This window comes from Schistocerca nitens, chromosome 10, assembly GCF_023898315.1.
Source record: "Schistocerca nitens isolate TAMUIC-IGC-003100 chromosome 10, iqSchNite1.1, whole genome shotgun sequence".
In the NCBI taxonomy this organism is placed as follows: domain Eukaryota; kingdom Metazoa; phylum Arthropoda; class Insecta; order Orthoptera; family Acrididae; genus Schistocerca; species Schistocerca nitens.
In genome coordinates, this window is record NC_064623.1 from 216,147,242 (window position 1) to 216,167,512 (window position 20,271).

The following is a 20,271-nucleotide window of genomic DNA, read 5'->3' on the forward strand; positions in this document are numbered from 1 at the left end:
GCAGAGCTACTCGATTACATTAATTACTCCTGTAGATATACTTTGTGAGTGACGGATTGCAATGGCTGGGGGCAGAGTCGCAGGTGTACAGTCAGCCGTGCTCGTCAAGGTTCTGCACGTTCCTACAAAACAGGCAACACGGCGAGCACGTGACAGTGGAGAGAGAACTGATATTGGCTGGTGGCTGGTCCCTGCAACACTAGAATTGCTGAAGTGCCAATCACAAAGCAATTTTAATTAGAGTATAACAGGTTGCACTTTTCCACACAGATGAAGCTGACACTGTGGGGTGAGCAGGCCGAACAGTTCTCGGAGACGACCGGTACTGTGCTGGCAGTGAAGGGTGCCAGACAGCTGGACTTCGGTGGTTGGCGCTCAGCATCGGATCTGATGTCGAGCAGTGCTAAAGTGAACCCTGACATACTGGAGGCGCGCGCGCCGCGTGGCTGGTATCGCAGAGTGGGTCACGGACAGGAGCACGTCGACATTTCGACCGAGCAGCTGGAAGCGGCAGGCTGTGAGTAATTATTTGTTTCTTCTCACACAAAGAGTATAGATCTCCAGTTATTTGTCAGGATGTTGTTTTTAGAGGGGGGGGGGGGGGTGTACGAGGAGAAATGTAGATTATATTGTTAGCCTTTATGATGAATATATAGATATACTGGGACTATTTGTTAAAGTTATCGGTCAGCCACCTACTGACGATTGCCGGCGTTTGTCCACTGCAGGCAAGTAACAGCCGACATACTGTCGGCTACAATCGAGTGAACTGTTTCTCGAGATGATGGACACGGGTCGAATGTCTGAGAGACGTGCGTGTCGTGATTCTTTCAAAAGCAAAGGAAGCAGTGGGTCAGTGTCTCACTAGGAACCTAAGTACACTGTGGGAATTTCATCACCTACTTTGAGAACTGAAGGGCGAAGCTGTGGGGGAATATTTCAACTACTACTAGTTGACATTGAGAAAATGTATATGAGGTGTGATCAAAAAGTATAGGAATTTTTTTAATTTCATGAGCTTTATCATCTGATCTTCAAATTTTTTATCCTTTTTGTACACATGTTCCAACATTATGAAAAGGATAGTTGCTACTCACCTTAGAGCAGAGGTGCTGAGCCACAGAGGAGCAGTCAGGCACAACAAAAAGACTGTCACAAAGTGAGCTTTCAGCCAACAAGGCTTCATCAGAAATAGACAACATACAAACAAAGTCATGTAAAATTTAAAAAAATATGATGTATGAAGTTAATACTATACTGGGGTTTCTACAAAAAATTGAAATATGTAATGTTAACCAGCTTTATGTGGTATCTATACATGAAATCACCCAGCGATGGACCTCCTGGACACTGAAACACTCTTCTTTCTTCTTCACAGTTAGCGTCCTTGATCTTATATTTAGGACTTAGGTGCATGTTTTGTGTCGCATCTTAGGTCTCCCCTCCATTGATGGTATAGCGTATGATGCTGTGGTCACTCGATGTCGTACCACTCGCAACCCTCCAGCGTTTCACATGGCGTGCAGCAACCGTGTTTGCTAGAGTGACGCCAATATTTGATGTTCCTCAGACCCTCCCTTTGTAGATTGGTGGATTGTGAGGTGCAGCACTATCTCAGTACCTTCACATTATCCCAGCGGAAGAATCGTTTACCGCATTTTTGTATTTTCTCCTTTCATCAATTAAATTCAATATCTCTTCTGTTACCCAAGGATTTCTACTAACCCTCACCTTTGTACTTACCTGATCCTCTGCTGCCTTCACTATTTCATCTCTCAAAGCTATTTTACTGTATTTCGTTCCCCTGTTCCTGTCAATCATTCCTAATGCTCTCTCTGAAACTCTCTATGACCTCTATTTCTTTCAGTTTATCCAGGTCCCATCTTCTTAAATTACTACTTTTTTTGCAGCTTCTTGAGTTTTAATCTACAGTTCATAACCAATAAATTGTGGTCAGAATCCACACCTGCCCCTGGAAATGTCTTACAATTTAAATCCTGGTTCCTAAATCACTGTCTTACCATTATGTAATCTACCTGAAACCTTCCAGTGTCTCCAGGCCTCTTTTACATATACAACCTTCTTTAATGATTCTGAAACCAAGTGTTAGCTATGATTAGATTATGCTCTGTGAAGAATTCTTCCAGGTGCCTTCCTCTTTCATTCCTTACTCCCAGTTCACATTTACCTGCTATTTCCCTTGTCTTCCTTTTCTTATTATTGAATTCCAGCCACCCATGACTATTAAATTTTCGTCTTCCTTAAGTATCTGAATAATTTCTTTTATCACATCATACATTTCTTCAGTTTCTTCGTCATCTGTGGAGCTAGTTCGCATGTGGTAGGCATGGGCTTCCTGTCTATATTGGCTACAACAATACATTCACTATGCTGTTTGTAGTAGCTTACCCGCGTTTCTATTTTTTTATTCATTATTAAACCAACTCCTGCATTACCCCTATTTGATTTTGTATTTATAACCAGAAGTCTTGTTCCTCCTGCACCAAACTTCACTAATTCCCACTATATCTAACTTCAACCTATCCATTTCCTTTTTAAATTTTCTAGCCTAGCTACCCACTTAAGGGATTTGACATTCCACGCTCCGATCCGTAGAACGCCAGTTTTCTTTCTCCTGATAACGACGTCCTCCTGAGTGGTCCCCGCCCAGAGATCTGAATGGGTGACTATTCTACCTGTGGGATATTTTACCCAAGAGGATGCCACCATCATTTAACCATACAATAAAGCTGCATGCCCGCAGAAAAAATTACGGCTGTAGTTACCCGTTGGTTTCAGCCGTTTGCAGTACTAGCACAGCAAGGCTGCTTTGGTTGATGTTAGAAGGCCAAATCATTCAATAATTCAGACTGTTGCCCCTGCAACTACTGAAAAGGCTGCTGCTCCTCTTCAGGAACCACATGTCTGTCTGGCCTCTCAACAGATACCCCTCCATTGTGGTTGCGCTTACGGTGCAGCTATCTGAGACACGCAACCCTCCCCACCAATGGCAATGTCCATGGTTCTTAACCTTGAATAGGTTACCAGCAGTTAGTTCTGCCAAATCTTATCTCTAACCACACTCTGGCTGTTCCTTGACAGTCCATTCTTCTAATAAGAAAGTATTGCAGTCAGGCTTCAACAAAAGTCTAATTAGGGAAAGGTGTTCCATGTCTGATGCCTGTGAGTGGGCAGCCATGTGCCCATGGGCAAATGGCCATTGCAGGGGCAGTTGATGCTAAACCCACAATAGTGAGGGTACTGCAACTGAGCAAGTACGACCATAACAGAACATTGTGGTGCACTATCTCACTTTGTGAAAGTGATCTGTTGCACAATGTTCATAGTATCGAAACATGATGATCGCCACCATAAAAATATTTTTTTTTTTTTAGTTTGTATAGTGAGTTTAGACTGGTATTCTGTTCAGGAGTTTTATCTCATTTGTGCATGAAATCTGGTGCAGATGGATGCAGCATTTCTGCAAGGCAGGATGGCAATGGCTGCTTTATCATGCTTCATGGTACCTGCTGTTTTGGTTTATTCCATACGCTCTTGTCCCAGCTCAGAGATGTGCCACATGCCATACAGCAATTAGTATCACGACAGTTGCATTATGTCAAAGAGAACAAAAGGGAAAGATGAACTGTCATTAAGATTCTGGAGATCACTCACTCACATCAAACCTAATGCATGTATTAGTACAAATTATTATGAAGTGACCACTGGTTATAAACAAGAGTCAATATATGAGCGTTTCTGGAGAAATGGTATGGATCATTAGGTAGGGATCAGTGGTTCCCGATCTTTCTGAGACCACTACCCCTGAGTGCAATCAAATGTTAACTACTACCCCACAGCACCTTCTTACACCATCTTCAACATTACCGTGTAACTAAACTATGTAATCAAAAATAACTTTCTTTAAAACCTTAATTTTAAAATGATGAATGCTAAATAGGATGGCTTTTTCCCCCCTAACCTCTGATCATTTGCAAAATGGAAATGGCAACAAAAATCGAAAATGTTTTCTGTGCAAAATTTAACTACGCCTTCCAGCTACTTCTTTATATAGTCACCCCACCGACTTATACATTTGTTGTAGTGTGGTGCCAAATTTCCAACATCCTCATCATAAATGGCAGCCCCCTGTCATTCCTGCCAGTCCCTACCCTGGTCTGCAGTTCACTGTCTGTCCCAAAATGCTGTCTTCATAGCCAGCAGTTCATATGAGCAAAGGAATGAAAATCAGAGGTAGACAAGTCATGGCTGTATGGTGGTGATCAGACCTACCCATTGAAAATGCTGCAATTTCATCTTCGTTACACATGCAGTGAGCAGCCTACAATTACCGTGAAGAAGGAGACACACAAAATTCCATTACGTGCGCTGCATGAAATCAGGCAGAACCTCTCAGCAGGCAGTTCACACTTGGTGAAAGGTGCTATTTTCCAGGCATCTTTAAGTGTTCATTGTGCATTCAGAATTGAAAGGTGTGGCGTGATGCAATGGACGGCCATGCTAAAAACAGTGTGTGCAACACATGTGCCCAAAACTTCTCTGTTTTTTCACTGCGGTTTGAATTTAGTGACTGATCAGAAGTTGAAAAAAAAGTATTCCTTGTAATATTTAGTACTTGTAGGTGTTTAACTAAACGATGAACCATTGAGTCAATGAGACAATTGACACTGCTTATTTCTGACAACCATTTTTTATACAATGCTTCAGCAATTCTCACTGCATACCATGTACGTCTTACAGTGATGCAGTATCTGTTATGTAGTTACTGTTGTGTTCTTCTGTCAATTTGTTCATGCATCTGTTATGAAGTGAGTAACACAGCAATTTGTGGTCTGTTGTAGGAACTATCTACGTTTGGAGAAGGCATTTTTGTGAGATATTTGAGACTGTACAATGTATTTGTCTGAATTTTACTGCCATAGATGCATTTTACAAAGTAAAAAGTGTGTGTGCAGTGAGTGAACTGTGTGAGGAAGATGATGTTCAACATTCGTTTCACAAGCTCCAACCGTCACCATACTGTTCCCAGTGTGAACGTTAGTATTTGAAAAATAAGTGTAATTATTGGTAACATATTTAATAGTGATAATAATAAATCTTTTTCAAAAACAATTTAGTTTCCTGACTCAAACTTGGTTGATCCCTTTAGTTGTTATCCCTCAGAAAATTCCATTTTTCCCGTGAGGAGCTAATTACCCCCAGATTGGGAACCACTGCTCTAGATTGAAAAAATATTTCAGCTACATAGTTATTTTGGCCATTTAAGCAAAAAGGAAGGAGGTCAGAATTAATCATTAATGTTGACTGAAACTCTATTCTAAACTATCTCACACAACACTGGGGGACATTTCAGCATGCTTAACAGAAATACCTTCCCCCATGAACCATGGACCTTGCCGTTGGTGGGAAGGCTTGCGTGCCTCAGCGATACAGATGGCCGTACCGTGGGTGCAACCACAACGGAGGGGTATGTGTTGAGAGGCCAGAAAAACATGTGGTTCCTGAAGAGGGGCAGCAGCCTTTTCAGTAGTTGCAGGGGCAACAGTCTGGATGATTGACTGATCTGGCCTTAACATTAACCAAAACGGCCTTGCTGTGCTGGTACTGCGAACGGCTGAAAGCAAGGGGAAACTACAGCCATAATTTTTCCCGAGGACATGCAGCTTTACTGTATGATTAAATGATGATGGCGTCCTCTTGGGTAAAATATTCCGGAGGTAAAATAGTCCCCCATTCAGATCTCCGGGCAGGGACTACTCAAGAGGACGTCGTTATCAGGAGAAAGGAAACGCATTCTACGGATCGGAGCGTGGAATGTCAGATCCCTTAATCGGGCAGGTAGGTTAGAAAATTTGAAAAGGGAAATGGATAGGTTAAAGTTAGATATTGTGGGAATTAGTGAAGTTCAGTGGCAGGAGGAACAAGACTTTTGATCAGGTGATTACAGGGTTATAAATACAAAATCAAATAGGGGTAATGCAGGAGTAGGTTTAATAATGAATAAAAAAATAGGAGTGCGGGTTAGCTACTACAAAGAGCATAGTGAATGCATTATTGTGACCAAAATAGACACAAAGCCCATGCCTACTACAGTAGTACAAGTTTATATGCCAACTAGCTCTGCAGATGATGAAGAAATTGATGAAATGTATGACGAGATAAAAGAAATTATTCAGGTAGTGAAGGGAGACGAAAATTTAATAGTCATTGGTGACTGGAATTCGTCAGTAGGAAAAGGGAGAGAAGGAAACATAGTAGGTGAACATGCATTGGGGGTAAGAAATGAAAAAGGAAGCCGCCTTGTAGAATTTTGCACAGAGCATAACTTAATCATAGCCAACACTTGGTTCAAGAATCATAAAAGAAGGTTGTATACCTGGAAGAATCCTGGAGATACTAGAAGTTATCAGATAGATTATATAATGGTAAGACAAAGATTTAGGAACCAGGTTTTAAATTGTAGGACATTTCCAGGGGCAGATGTGGATTCTGACCACAATCTATTGGTTATGAACTGCAGATTGAAACTGAAGAAACTGCAAAAAGGTGGGAATTTAAGGAGATGGGACCTGGATAAACTGAAAGAACCAGAGGTTGTACAGAGTTTCAGGGAGAGCATTAGGGAACAATTGACAGGAATGGGGGAAAGAAATACAGTAGAAGAAGAATGGGTAGCTCTGAGGGATGAAGTAGTGAAGGCAGCAGAGGATCAAGTAGGTAAAAAGACGAGGGCTAATAGAAATCCTTGGGTAACAGAAGAAATATTGAATTTAATTGATGAAAGGAGAAAATACAAAAATGCAATAAATGAAGCAGGCAAAAAGGAATACAAACATCTCAAAAATGAGATCGACAGGAAGTGCAAAATGGCTAAGCAGGGATGGCTAGAGGACAAATGTAAGGATGTAGAGGCTTGTCTCAGTAGGGGTAAGATAGATACTGCCTACAGGAAAATTAAAGAGACCTTTGGAGAGAAGAGAATCACTTGTATGAATATCAAGAGCTCAGATGGCAACCCAGTTCTAAGCAAAGAAGGGAAGGCAGAAAGGTGGAAGGAGTATATAGAGGGTTTATACAAGGGCAATGTACTTGAGGACAATATTATGGAAATGGAAGAGGATGTAGATGAAGATGAAATGGGAGATAAGATACTGCGTGAAGAGTTTGACAGAGCACTGAAAGACCTGAGTCGAAACAAGGCCCCGGGAGTAGACAACATTCCATTAGAACTACTGATGGCCTCGGGAGGGCCAGTCATGACAAAACTCTACCATCTGGTGAGCAAGATGTAAGAGACAGGCGAAATATCCACAGACTTCAAGAAGAATATAATAATTCCAATCCCAAAAAAAGCAGGTGTTGACAGATGTGAAAATTACCGAACTATCAGTTTAATAAGTCAAAGCTGCAAAATACTAACGCGAATTCTTTACAGACGAATGGAAAAACTGGTAGAAGCCGACCTCGGGGAAGATCAGTTTGGATTCCGTAGAAATGTTGGAACACGTGAGGCAATACTAACCTTACGACTTATCTTAGAAGAAAGATTAAGAAAAGGCAAACCTACGTTTCTAGCATTTGTAGACTTAGAGAAAGCTTTTGACAACGTTAACTGGAATACTCTCTTTCAAATTCTGAAGGTGGCAGGGGTAAAATACAAGGAGCGAAAGGCTATTTACATTTTGTACAGAAACCAGATGGCAGTTATAAGAGTCGAGGGACATGAAAGGGAAGCAGTGGTTGGGAAAGGAGTGAGACAGGGTTGTAGCCTCTCCCCGATGTTATTCAGTCTGTATATTGAGCAAGCAGTAAAGGAAACAAAAGAAGAAATCGGAGTAGGTATTAAAATTCATGGAGAAGAAGTAAAAACTTTGAGGTTCGCCGATGACATTGTAATTCTGTCAGAGACATCAAAGGACTTGGAAGAGCAGTTGAACGGAGTGGACAGTGTCTTGAAAGGAGGATATAAGATGAACATCAACAAAAGCAAAACGAGGATAATGGAATGTAGTCGAATTAAATCGGGTCATGCTGAGGGAATTAGATTAAGAAATGACACACTTAAAGTAGTAAAGGAGTTTTGCTATTTAGGGAGTAAAATAACTGATGATGGTCGAAGTAGAGAGGATATAAAATGTAGACTGGCAATGGCAAGGAAAGCATTTCTGAAGAAGAGAAATTTGTTAACATCGAGTATAGATTTAAGTGTCAGGAAGTCATTTCTGAAAGTATTTTTATGGAGTGTAACCATGTATGGAAGTGAAACATGGACGATAACCAGTTTGGACAAGAAGAGAATAGAAGCTTTCGAAATGTGGTGCTACGGAAGAATGCTGAAGATTAGATGGGTAGATCACATAACTAATGAGGAGGTATTGAATAGGATTGGGGAGAAGAGAAGTTTGTGGCACAACTTGACTAGAAGAAGGGATCGGTTGGTAGGACATGTTTTGAGGCATCAAGGGATCACAAATTTAGCAGTGGAGGGCAGTGTGGAGGGTAAAAATCGTAGAGGGAGACCAAGAGATGAATACACTAAGCAGATTCAGAAGGATGTAGGTTCAGTAGGTACTGGGATATGAAGAAGCTTGCACAGGATAGAATAGCATGGAGAGCTGCATCAAACCAGTCTCAGGACTGAAGACCATAACAACAACAACAACAGAAATACATGTTCTGAGGCATCAAGGGTCACCACGTTAGTATTGGAGGGCAGCGTGAAGGGAAAAAATCGCAGAGGGAGATCAAGAGATGAATACACTAAGCAGATTCAGAGGGATGTAGGGTGCAGTAGTTACTTGGAGATGAAGAAGTTTGCACAGGATAGAGTAGCATGAAGAGCTGCATCAATCTGAGAAAAAAGAACTAGCATTGTACTACATTTGTAGATCTCGAAATTGCTCGTTATTCACAAGTGACAAAAAGATTAAGTGTGAGACACATTGTTGTAGCAAGACACAGTAAGCTCTACAATGTTGGATAGTGAGGATGGGAGCTTTTGTTGTTTTTATCTTGTCCATGATGCAAGAAGGTTGTTAGCAACCATCAACTAAATATTGACCCAAGTAAGGTAATGGAAGATCATCAGTGGGATATCAAAAGATACAAATGTAGCAACTCACCGATAAGTTGAGGCATGAAGTTAGAATGTTGCTAGCTTTGGACAAGTTGTGTTTGAGATTCAGCCATCGTACACACCTCAAAGCATTAAAGACAGATTTGTCTGAAAGCCAGCAATGTGCTCACACATTTTTGTACGCCTGCAGACAATTCATTGTGTTGATTAGGTGGTGAGTTGTTACCTTTACCCGTTAAATCAACTGTTAACCTAGATATAGACATCGGTTGCAATTCTGAGTTATTTCAGAAACGTATGTATGTGTATTAATGTTCAAATTTGTGCTGCTGTAGTAAGTGCTCTTGAGCAGAAGACAAAATTTTTGTAAATCTGTCTCTTCTTATTTCATTTCCAAAGATACAATATCTGGTGCAGCATCAAACTCAGTTCATTTTCTACACTGAACTGTTCCTAAAATATCTCCTCACAAAACTGTTAAAGTTGTACAATGTTTTGGTGGTAAGCAACAAAACTGTATTCAGAGGCAAGTGTGGAGATGAGTCGCTCAAAAAAAGTTAGTTTTTCTATATGGAGGGAAGCAGCTACTGTATAAGGTGGAGTCTGAACCACTGTGTGACTTGACATTTTTCACATTAGGAAGTCATTTGAAAAACCTCAGATTTCAAATGCCGAGATTTACAATCAGTTATGATTTGCTCCAGGTAAAAAGTTGGAACCTGACTTTTATGTCGTCTTGTTCACTCTGTTAAGCTGTACAATGGGGAGCAAGGAGAAAATGATGTTCGGTGGTCGGTATCCTCTTTCTATAACATAAACTGTGTGCATATATTAACTGTGTTCTTTATTCCTAAGAATAAGAAATCTACTTGACTTAAGATAGTTGTTGTGGTACAAGCTCTCTGTAATAGTCCATGTTAGCCTCACTGCTGTTGAAGTACACAGTCTGCTGTAACACTATTTTGTTTGCTACACAATGTAATCAAAAGTATCCGGACACCAGGCTGAAAATGACTGTCAAGTTCGTGGTGCCCTCCATTGGTAACGCTGGAATTCAGCATGGTGTTGGCCCAACCTTAGCCTTGATGACAGCTTCCACTCTCGCAGGCATACATTCATTCAGGTGCTGGAAGGTTCATTGGGAAATGTCAGCCCATTCTTCATGGGGTGCTGCACTGAGGAGAGATACCGATGTCAATCGGTGGGTCCTGGCACGAAGCCAGCGTTCCAAAACATCGCAAAGGTGTTTATAGGATTCAGTTCATGACCCTGTGCAGACCAGTCCATTACAGGGATGTTATTGTCATGTAACCACTTGACCAGTGCCGTGCATTTTGAACAGGTGCTCGATCGTGTTGAAAGATGCAATCGCTGTCACCAAATTGCTCTTCAACAGTGGAAATGAAGAAGGTGCTTAAAACATCAATGTAGGCCTGTGCTGTGATAGTGCCACACAAAACAATGTCGTCTCTCCACACAACATTTTTCCACTGTTCAATCGTGCAATGTTTATGTTCCTTTTACCAAGCGAGGCATTGTTTGACATTTACCGTTGTGATGTGTGGCTTACGAGCAGCCGCTCGACCGTGAAATCCAAGTTTTCTCACCTCCCGCCTAACTGTCATAGTACTTGCAGTGGATCCTGATGCAGTTTGTAATTCCTGTGTGATGGTCTGGATAGGTGTCTGCCTATTACACATTACGGCCCTCTTCAACTGTCGGCGGTCTCTGTCAGTCGACAGACGAGGTCGGCCTGTACACTTTTGTGCTGTACGTGTCCATTCACATTTCCTCTTCACCATCATATCGGAAACAGTGGACCTAGGGATGTTTAGGAGTATGGAAATCTCGCATATAGATGTATGACAAAAGTGACACCCAATCACCTGACCATATTCGAAGTCCACGAGTTCCTCAGAGAGCCGCATTATGTTCTCTCACGATGTCTAATGACTACTGAGGTTGCTGATATGGAGTACCTGGCCGTAGGTGGCAGCACAGTGCACCTAATATGAAAAATGTATGGTTTTGGGAGAGTCTGGATACTTTTTATCACATAGTGTACATACTGCGACTGCTACTGGGCTGTGACTGGTGACAGACTGGAACTCACCGGGTGGACAGACTGCGATACACTGGTCTTCCAGTCTGCAGTGGCGACCTAAATACTGGCGGCCGAGAGGGTGTCGGCAGTGCGTTGCCTGCGACTCTGTTTTTGGCCTCCGTCGATCTTCTCACAGCCTCTTTGCTTCCTGGAGTGCTGGCGCCAGCTTATGCCATGACACTCTACGCCCCCCCCCCCCACCCACACTGCTGAAATGTCACACCATTGTCATGTAGTGAGGCTGCGAATGACAACAGGGAAGGAGGCAGGACACTGGGTGTAGAGATGGGCCGGGAGCTGTGACCGTGGAAGATAGCGTACTCCCGACAATACGCCACCCTCTGGCTTGCGAAGCAACAGGAACATTGTCTGGAAAACTGCTGCCAGGGCACACATCCAGGCCCGAGGGAGTGTCCTGGGACGATGACGGCAACAACAGTGGCGAGGGCAGGTCCACGAGGTCAGCGATCGTGGACTGTGGGGGCGGGGACGCATCGTCCGTCCGCTCCTCCTGGGGTGCCCTTGTGGTACCGGTGGCCGGCCATGAAAGCCGTGCAGGCCCTCGAAGCCGTGAATCTGGGGAAACGAAAGCAGCAGAATCACGGGGCAAGTGACATATGGAAATTTGGTTCTGATAGCGGTGCTGCAAACCATTGGAACCTGCAATTAAATACATAGAAGAGCCAATGCATTGCTGGATTACACCTCTCTCCCAGCACCTACAGTTGCCATAAACCCTAAAAAGAACAAGATCGTGTGGTGTAAAGCGATACTTGTGGACTGTCGGCAGTGCCGGATGCTACAGTGGGTGTAGCACGTGGAGCAGCGTCCGATGGTGGCGGCCGTGCAGAAGTCCCGCCAATGACGGTCCTTCTCGTGTGTGGCAGCGGTAGGAGACGAGAAACAGTTGCGGCACCTGTTCCCGTGTGTGAGTGGTCCGAACCTTGGCCGTGCGTATGAAAAGTTCTGCTTCTCCATTGGACCACCGTCAGGTGTCTTGCGGAGTATGGATGTAGATGTAGAAATGGAGCACTTGTTAAATGACGCGTGCCATTTCGTTCACAAAACTGTTCAAAATCACGTGAAGTTAACAGTGGTCAATTGTCCGACACAAGTACTTCTGGCAAATCTTCTGTGCAAAATATGGAGGACGACGCTTGAATGTTGCTACGTGATGTGGTAGGAGCTATAGGAACCACAAATGGAAACTTGCTAAAAGAATCTACCACTGTGAGCCAACGAGTGTTCCAAAATAGTCCTGAAAAGTCTGTATGCTCTCGTCGCCTTGGCGATTGAGTATTAGGCCAGGCTGCAAATGTCTGTGGTGGAGCGAATTGGTTTTCCGTACGGGGGTAGCACTGTGATGTTGTCTGTTCAGTGTGGGCATCCGTGCCCTGCCAAGTACAGTGCCGTAGCACTAACTGTTTAGTGTGATCAATTCCTCAGTGTCCTCAGTGGGGCAATCGCGACACATCCTTTTACAATACTTTGGGAATAAGCACACGGGATTTTGCCCACTGTAATTTTGAACTAGAATCACACCCTGTTGAACTGAAAGGTTATGCCGACACGCAAAGTATCGACGCACTACTGAGTTCTGAATACTGTTCGATGAATGAGGCCGAGTCGTGCGAATATAATAAGACAAAATCTTGAGATTGGTCTGCTTCTGTGGCCTGTGCTATTTTTCCGCAGTGCGAGGGAAAAGTTTCCGGCAGTTCAGAGTCCTGCGCAATAATTTGGCAACGAGATGCAGCAGATGCCTCAAAATCAGAGTGTAGCCCAATCAGGAGGTGAGATAGGGTGTCTGCATTGCCTTGCTTTGCCATAGGTCTGTACACAATTTCAGACTGATACTGCGAAAGCAACAAAATCCAGCATTGCACTTTCAGGGCCGTGTGTGTAGGAACCGGACTTGACAGATGAAACGAGGACTACAAAGGCTTGTGATATGTCACTAAAAAGAACTTTCAACCATACAAATAGTGATGGAATTTAGTCACACCATGGAAAATAGATAGAGCCTCTTTTTCTATTTGAGTTAACAACTTTGAGGCGAAAGCAATAGGTCTGCCTCGTGCACCAATTCTGTGCGAAAGCACAGCACCGATTCCGTAAGAAGAACTGTCGACTTGCAAAACTAGTGGCTAGGCAGGGTCAAAATGCACTGAACATCAGTCGTTGAGTGAGGAATTTTTGAGTTTCTGAAATTTGTAGTGACTCTCTTCAGTCCACAGTAAAGGCACATTTTTCCAATGCAAGCAATGCAACGAATTCACGATCTAAGTGGCATTCGTTGTGAACCGAGTGTAGTATGTCATCTTACCTAATACTGACTGCAGTTCAGACACATTGCTAGGAACAAGCAGGTCACTGATTGCAAGCAAATTAGATTGGAGAGCGTGCACAGACTGTCTGTTTATCACATGACCTAAGTACTGTAGCTCAGTTTGAAAAAAGTCAAACTTTTCAAAATGACACTCGAGTCCTGCTTCTGACAACGCTCAAAAAAAGAGTACACAAATTGGCAATGTGTTGCTCTGGCATATGGCCTCAGACAACAATATTGTCTAAGTAGTTTGAACAAAATGGCACTTTTGCAGTCAGCTGTTCCAAGTAACGTTGAAAAATGGTTGGTGCCGAAGAGCAAATGCAATCAGTCCTAAGTGGCATCGTTGTGAACCGAGTGTCCTAAGTGTGTCCTGACAACAAACACTTTCTGTGACCCTTCATCCAATGAAATTTGCAAGAAGGCATCACACAAATCTATCTTCGAAAAGTAACGCCTTGCACCGAGCCTGTCCACGAGTTCCTCAGGGTGAGGTAACACTACTGTCTGCGGGATGACTATAGACTTCAAGTCAACACGTGTGCAAATGCAACCAGAAGGTTTAGGCAACAGAATGAGAGGACTTGCCCATTGACTAGCTCGAATGGGAGCAATTACACCTTTATCTTGCAATTCTTTCAATTCACTGGCTACTTTGCTCTTAAAGCAATAGGTGGGCCCGAAAAACCTTAGGCTGTGTGTTGTCTTTCAATGTAACATGCCCTACGAATCTATTAGCTTTTCCATTCCTTCTGAAAATAGTTCAGGAAATTCTTTAAGCAAGCAAGCGACACTGTGTTTTGGATCGCAAGCTGATACGGAAAGTATCTTGTTGTGGATGTTGAGGCCAAATAAATCGAAGGCGTCTAAACTGAAAATGTTCTCACCGTCTCTCGATTTCGACACAGTGAAATTCACTGTCCTAGTGTGGGATTTGTAAGTGGCAGGCAAATTACACTGTCCAAGCACTGGAATTTCCTGGCCCTTGTAAGCAATGAGTTGTTAGATTTAGAAAGGCACGGTGAGCCTAGCTGTTCGGATGTGGCACGATTAAGCAAAGTTACTGAGGTACCTGTGTCTTGATTGAAAGTTCAGACGACAGCCAGCAGTTCGTAATGAGACAAACAGTTGCTAGAATGTCGTTGCACAGCACTAGGGTGAGGAGGCGGCACAACCTTAATCTTAGTTTTGTTAGAACATGTTGTAGGTTTAGAAAACACAGCATTCACAGATGTGCACAAGTCTGTTTTTTCTGGGAGTGGGCAAAAGTGGCATTGCAAGAAAACTGCTTTGACGTGGCCTTTTTTTCCACATGTGTAACACGTTACATTATGTGATGGGCAGTCCTGTCTTTTATGGTGAGCGAAACATCTAGGGCAAGACTTCACTAAGTACACTGGCTCATTTACCTGTCTACATAGCTGTCCCGTTAGGTGTGCACGCGTTCGTCATCGTCGCCGCTCGGGCAGTTGTGAACGAGCGGCGACTCGACCCGACAAATCGCGACCTGGTCAAATGTATTGGCCGCTTTGCCACCCGAATCGTATTGTTCTAAGATTTGCAACACTTGAGGAAGTGATCGATCAGAGTACTTTAAGATTTGTTTCCATATTCTAGTATCTGGGACACTGAAACTTATTGCATCTGTAATCATTAAATCACTGTAAAAGTTGCCACAACTACACTTAAATTTACACTTACTAGTCATGCCCCCTAGTTCTGTGTACCATTGACAGTACATCTGTTCCAGCTTTTTCTGCAAGCGAAAGAAATTATATCTGGCCGCAGCTACTTGAAATTGTTGTTCGTAGTACTGAGGTAATGTAGAGATTACTTTGTCATAACTGAGTTCGTTGGGGGATGCATTTGGGAATAGTTTTTGTACGAACCTGAACAGTGGGGACCCCACAGTCAAAAGGAAGTGTTGTAGCTTCACAGTACCTCGAACTCGACGAACTGCACAGTGAGCTTGGAACTGTGTCAGGTATTCGAGCCATTCCTCTTCAGTGCCAGAACATTGGTATGCTGGTTGTTGGCACTTGTGCGTATCGGTCGGTTAGCTGTTGTTGTTGTGCAGCCGGTGCTGCTTGTGCAGCCCGACGTTGTTCTACCGTCATCAGCAAAGCAGCAATTTGTTCGTTCTGAATCTGAAAATCTTGTGTTAGATCCATTACATTGGCCCTCTGTAGCTGAGGAGCGGGGGCAAAGAGTGGAGGGGGCAAAGTAGCCTTGGTTACCTCAAATATGTTATAGCAAAACGAGAAAGCAAAGCCTTTGAAAAGAGAAATTTGATTAGTCCTGCAGCTCCCCTCATGGAATACATGAAAGAACACAACAAAAAATTAGCAAACAGGTGAATACGATCACCCCTGCAATCTGAAACACGAGAGAAGTAAACAAGTGCTTCACTGGGTTACTCTTGTCACCACGTTTTATGTCATCTCGTTGACTCTTCAGAGATGTACCACGGGAAACGAGGAGAGGATGTTGTTCGGTGGTCGGTATCCTCTTTCTATAACACAAACTGTGTGCATATATTAACTGGGTTCTTTATTCCTAAGAATAAGAAATCTACTTAACTTGAACTAGTCGTTGTGGTACAAGCTCTCTGTATTAGTCCGTGTTAGCTCCACTGCTGTTGAAGTATGAAGTCCGCTACGAACACTATTCTGTTCGCTATGTGCTGCCCGATTCTGAGCTAGAGGCTGTAACTGTGACTACGGCTGATGACAGACCGGAACTGACCGGGTGGACAGACTGCGACAGACAGACTGCGACAGACTGGCCCTCCAGTCCGCAGTGGCGATTTAAATACTGGCAGCTGAGAGGGCATGTGGCGCGTTTCCTGTGAGTCTGTTTTTGGCCTCTGTCAATCTTCTCGCAACGTCTTTGCTGCGTGGAGTGGTGGCACCAGCTTATGCCAGCACACTGACTGTAATATGTAGGTGAATATTAGGTGTTGGTACATTTTATGATTGGCTGTGTAATGTACTATAGGTCATTATTTACAACAGTAATGTAGGATGGATTTTACACAGTTCTAATACTGCCATGTAAACTGTTATAAATGACCTGATCATCATCTGAAGATACAAACCAACAGTGTTCTTAAAATTCTTACGAGCTGTGGGGCCTCATCTTCACAAAATAAATTAATGAATCCTTGCCACACAGTTATCCATTAGAAAACTACTAATCTCAGCAGTGTAGTGGAATGCATAATGAAAATCATCATGAATTGTGCCTGCTGTTTTCTTCCATTTGTGATTTAGGGAAAGTTTTTCTTACAGCACGAGTCCAGACTGATGGTTATAGTGATAGACCTGAAGCCAGTGGATATTAGGAAATACTGCATGAAGATTATTCCAGACATCAAGACTGCCAATGGAATGGCCTGGTGAATAGAGCAGACATCTGGTGCAAAGTGGGATGATGAGGAAATGTGTTCTCCACATTATATACTAAGATGGTAGCCTATATGAATGTGGCAGACATTGAACAGTCTTCATGAAGATTTTGTGAAGATGTGTAAATAATTTTAAAACTGACATGAGAGACACTCATTCCAAAATGTAGTTTCAGCTTTCTTATTTCTTCCCTTTCATAATGGGAAGGGGATGCTTCTTTATTTTACAGAAGTAGACATTATTTATAATTATGTACTGCCATTTATTAACTGTTTGTTGGGCCATACTGCCTGGAGCATATTTTTGAACATTTTCCATTTTTGTATATGTCTGTAATAATGTACGTTTCATTATGTGCAATATAAATAACTTCCTATAAAAAACTGTGTAAGTTATATTTGTACACGTGCCCATGTATACATAGTGTAATCAAATAAAATTCCTGAAATTTATGCACATTAGCAATGAATTTGTAATAAAAAGAGTTTGATAAATGAATAAACAGTGCATAATTTGAAAGTGATAAGATTGCTACTGGTGTACATACATAATTAATGTGATATTAATGGTATGAGAAGTAAAGATGCAAAGTGACTCTAAACCATGGGCAATTTTTCATTGGGAAAAAGGCTGCTTTCAAAAATGAATTTAGCTGTGAAAGGGCAGATAATGCTATGTAAATAATTGCACAGCCGATTCAAACTTAACAGGGTTGCCTTCCCACTAATTGCTAAGGAATTCTCCATCATCATCATCCCATGTCATTCAATGGGTCAGTAACTGAGTCTTCCCATCCAATTATGGTCCTTAATCTTCCCTCCCTCTTTGATGATGTCTCTCTGCTCAATGTCAGATTTCACTATATTTTTGTACTTGAGTCTTTGTCTTCCTCTTGGTCCTTTATCTGTGAGTTTTGAATTGTACATTACTTCTGGTAGTTCATGAGTCACATGTATCCCTACCATGTCAGTTGCAGCAAGATTATTTTGTCTTGAAGTGATAAAACTCTCCTCTGATTTCCACATTTTGGATTCTATCCATCCGGGTCTTTCTGACCGTACTATGGACCAATCTCATCTCAGCCTCCAGAATTCTGTCAAGTAATTTTAAAAAATCATCAAAATCAATGTAACAAACAAGTACAGTGGCTAAAAAGCATCTGCAGTTCTTAGGTGAACAAGCTGTTTTCTAAATGAGCAAAGTAAGCACATCGCACACACACACAAACTGATCAGTTATATTTTAATACTAACAAGAATTCTGTAGCAATTTATAAATTTTTATATTCACTGTTGTAAAGACTATCAATACATTCCAGTAAAGTTCTGATTCCATTTTAACCCTATCTATATGAAGCCTCCGTCTAAGGCAGAGAAGGAATATAATGTCTAAGTCAGCGAAAGGTATATGTGAAGTACATCATTGTTTTGAGTGACGAACCTTGGTCTCATTGACAGTCACTTAATGCTCCATTTGCAGTACCCATTGAACACACAATTTTTTAATTACCAATGTACATAAAAAATTAATTGCCAATACCTGACACACCTATGGCTTCTGCTGCTTTCCACACTTCAGTTTGATGATCAGTGGGAGCTGTGTTGTTGATTTTGTCACTTGTTTTTTCTGTAACCACATCTGCAATGTGTCCTGGGCAATCCTTACCAAAAACATTTTAACTTTGTTGAAATTCCACTGTGTTTAAGTTTATTGAACCAATACCTGACTGTTGTCACAGTGAATTGCCCACTATAAACAACATCCAATTTCAGTTTTATCTTATCACACATTTTCCCAGGCAAGAGAAAAAAGAAACCCACTGAAAAAAACTCCACTTTTTTAGTGCCAGCAAAACACTTGCACATGTTACTGAAAAGGCTGCCAAATTTAGACTAACCTAGGGGTCACTGCCATTTTTGTGTTTGCTTCATCGAACATGGTGGCACACCATGATGACGTGACATCTGTCTTCATATACAAGAATGTATTGACCTGTCCTTTCAAGAAGTTTTGCGATGGAGAAAGGAGCAGTATCAAGGGGGAGCATCATTCTGCTGCTATTTGTTGAGTGTACTTCACATGTTGATCTTAAAAGTTATTGCGCAAATGGTGAATTCTAATTACCCATTGCAGTATTCCATTATGGCTGATATAAAGCAATCCCCATATCACATTCCCAAGTGTTTCCAGTTTGGAGATCACTCACTCACTCACTCACTCGTTCGCTCACTCGCTCGCTCATTCATTCATTCATTCATGTTCCATAGATTGCATGTCCATCCCCGGTAGCTGAGTGGTCAGCGTGACAGAACGTCAATCCTAAGAGCCCGGGTTGGATTCCCGGCTGTATCAGAGATTTTCTCCGCTCAGGGACTGTGTGTTATGTTTTAGAACATTACTCTTGATCCCATACTTGTCAAGCTTATAGATGAGCAGTGCATGATTTACAGAGTCAAAGGCTTTTGTGAGATCACAAAATATTCCTGCAACTTTATTATGGTTGTCTAATGATGTGCTGATCTTGTCGATAAACTTGTTAATTGCATCAGTAGTACTGTTGCCATGCTGGAAACCAAATTGGTTTTCCGTAATAATATCATATTTCTCCATAAAATTTCGAATCTGCATAGCAGCAGCATTTTCAAAGATTTTTGCACCCGGCGAACAGTCTACCCGACGGGAGGCCCTAGTCACACAACATTTTTTATAGATTTCATCAACAAAGAGAACCATAATCTGTGTACTGTACTAACAATAAACTATCACTGTACTGCTTAATGCTATTCACACTTACGGCATCTAAATTTAGTCAAGGAAATTAGTAAGGAAGTTGCTACTTTTAAAAAGCTTTTGCCATCTCAGTTTTAGTATATAAATGCCATTTGTTTGCTGTTAGTAGTTTAATATTTACTCTACTCCATGGCATTTTTCAAAGAAAATATTCTAATGTTTTTAAATACAGAGTCCTGTTGATAGTATACTAGCAAAGTATGTGTTGTTGCTGTGTTATGCATTTACTCTAATCTTCTGATATTGCAACTCCTCCTCACTCGCTCTCTGTCAGTCTCCACCTCTCCCCCCTTCTCCTCTCTGTCCATCTCCTCCTCCTCCCCCTCCACCTCCCTCTCCCCCCACCCTTTCTCCCTGTCCGTCTCCTCTTCCTCCCTTTCTGTCCATTTTCCCCTCACCCCTATTGTTGCCCCTCTCCTCCTTTGGCCTCTCTATCTGCCCATTTCCGCCTACTCACTTCTCTCTCCATGTTATCACCCCTACTACAATAGAAAGTTGCTTGTTCTTACCCCCACAATATTTCTTTCCATATAGTAAGTAGTAT

The 20,271-nt window shown here is 42.2% G+C and overlaps 2 protein-coding genes across 2 annotated transcripts in view; one reads left to right on the forward strand and one right to left on the reverse strand.

Moving 5' to 3' along the window:
- The window catches only part of LOC126210582 (replication protein A 70 kDa DNA-binding subunit-like), a 339,516-nt gene extending 322,128 nt beyond the window's left edge, over positions 1–17,388 (forward strand). The window contains exon 15 of the mRNA XM_049939847.1: positions 16,821–17,388. The gene's annotated coding sequence lies outside the window, so the exon portion shown is untranslated. The remainder of the gene's footprint in view (positions 1–16,820) is intronic.
- Positions 1–20,271, reverse strand: part of LOC126210008 (uncharacterized) — an 80,778-nt gene that overhangs the window by 21,163 nt on the left and 39,344 nt on the right. The window lies entirely within an intron of this gene.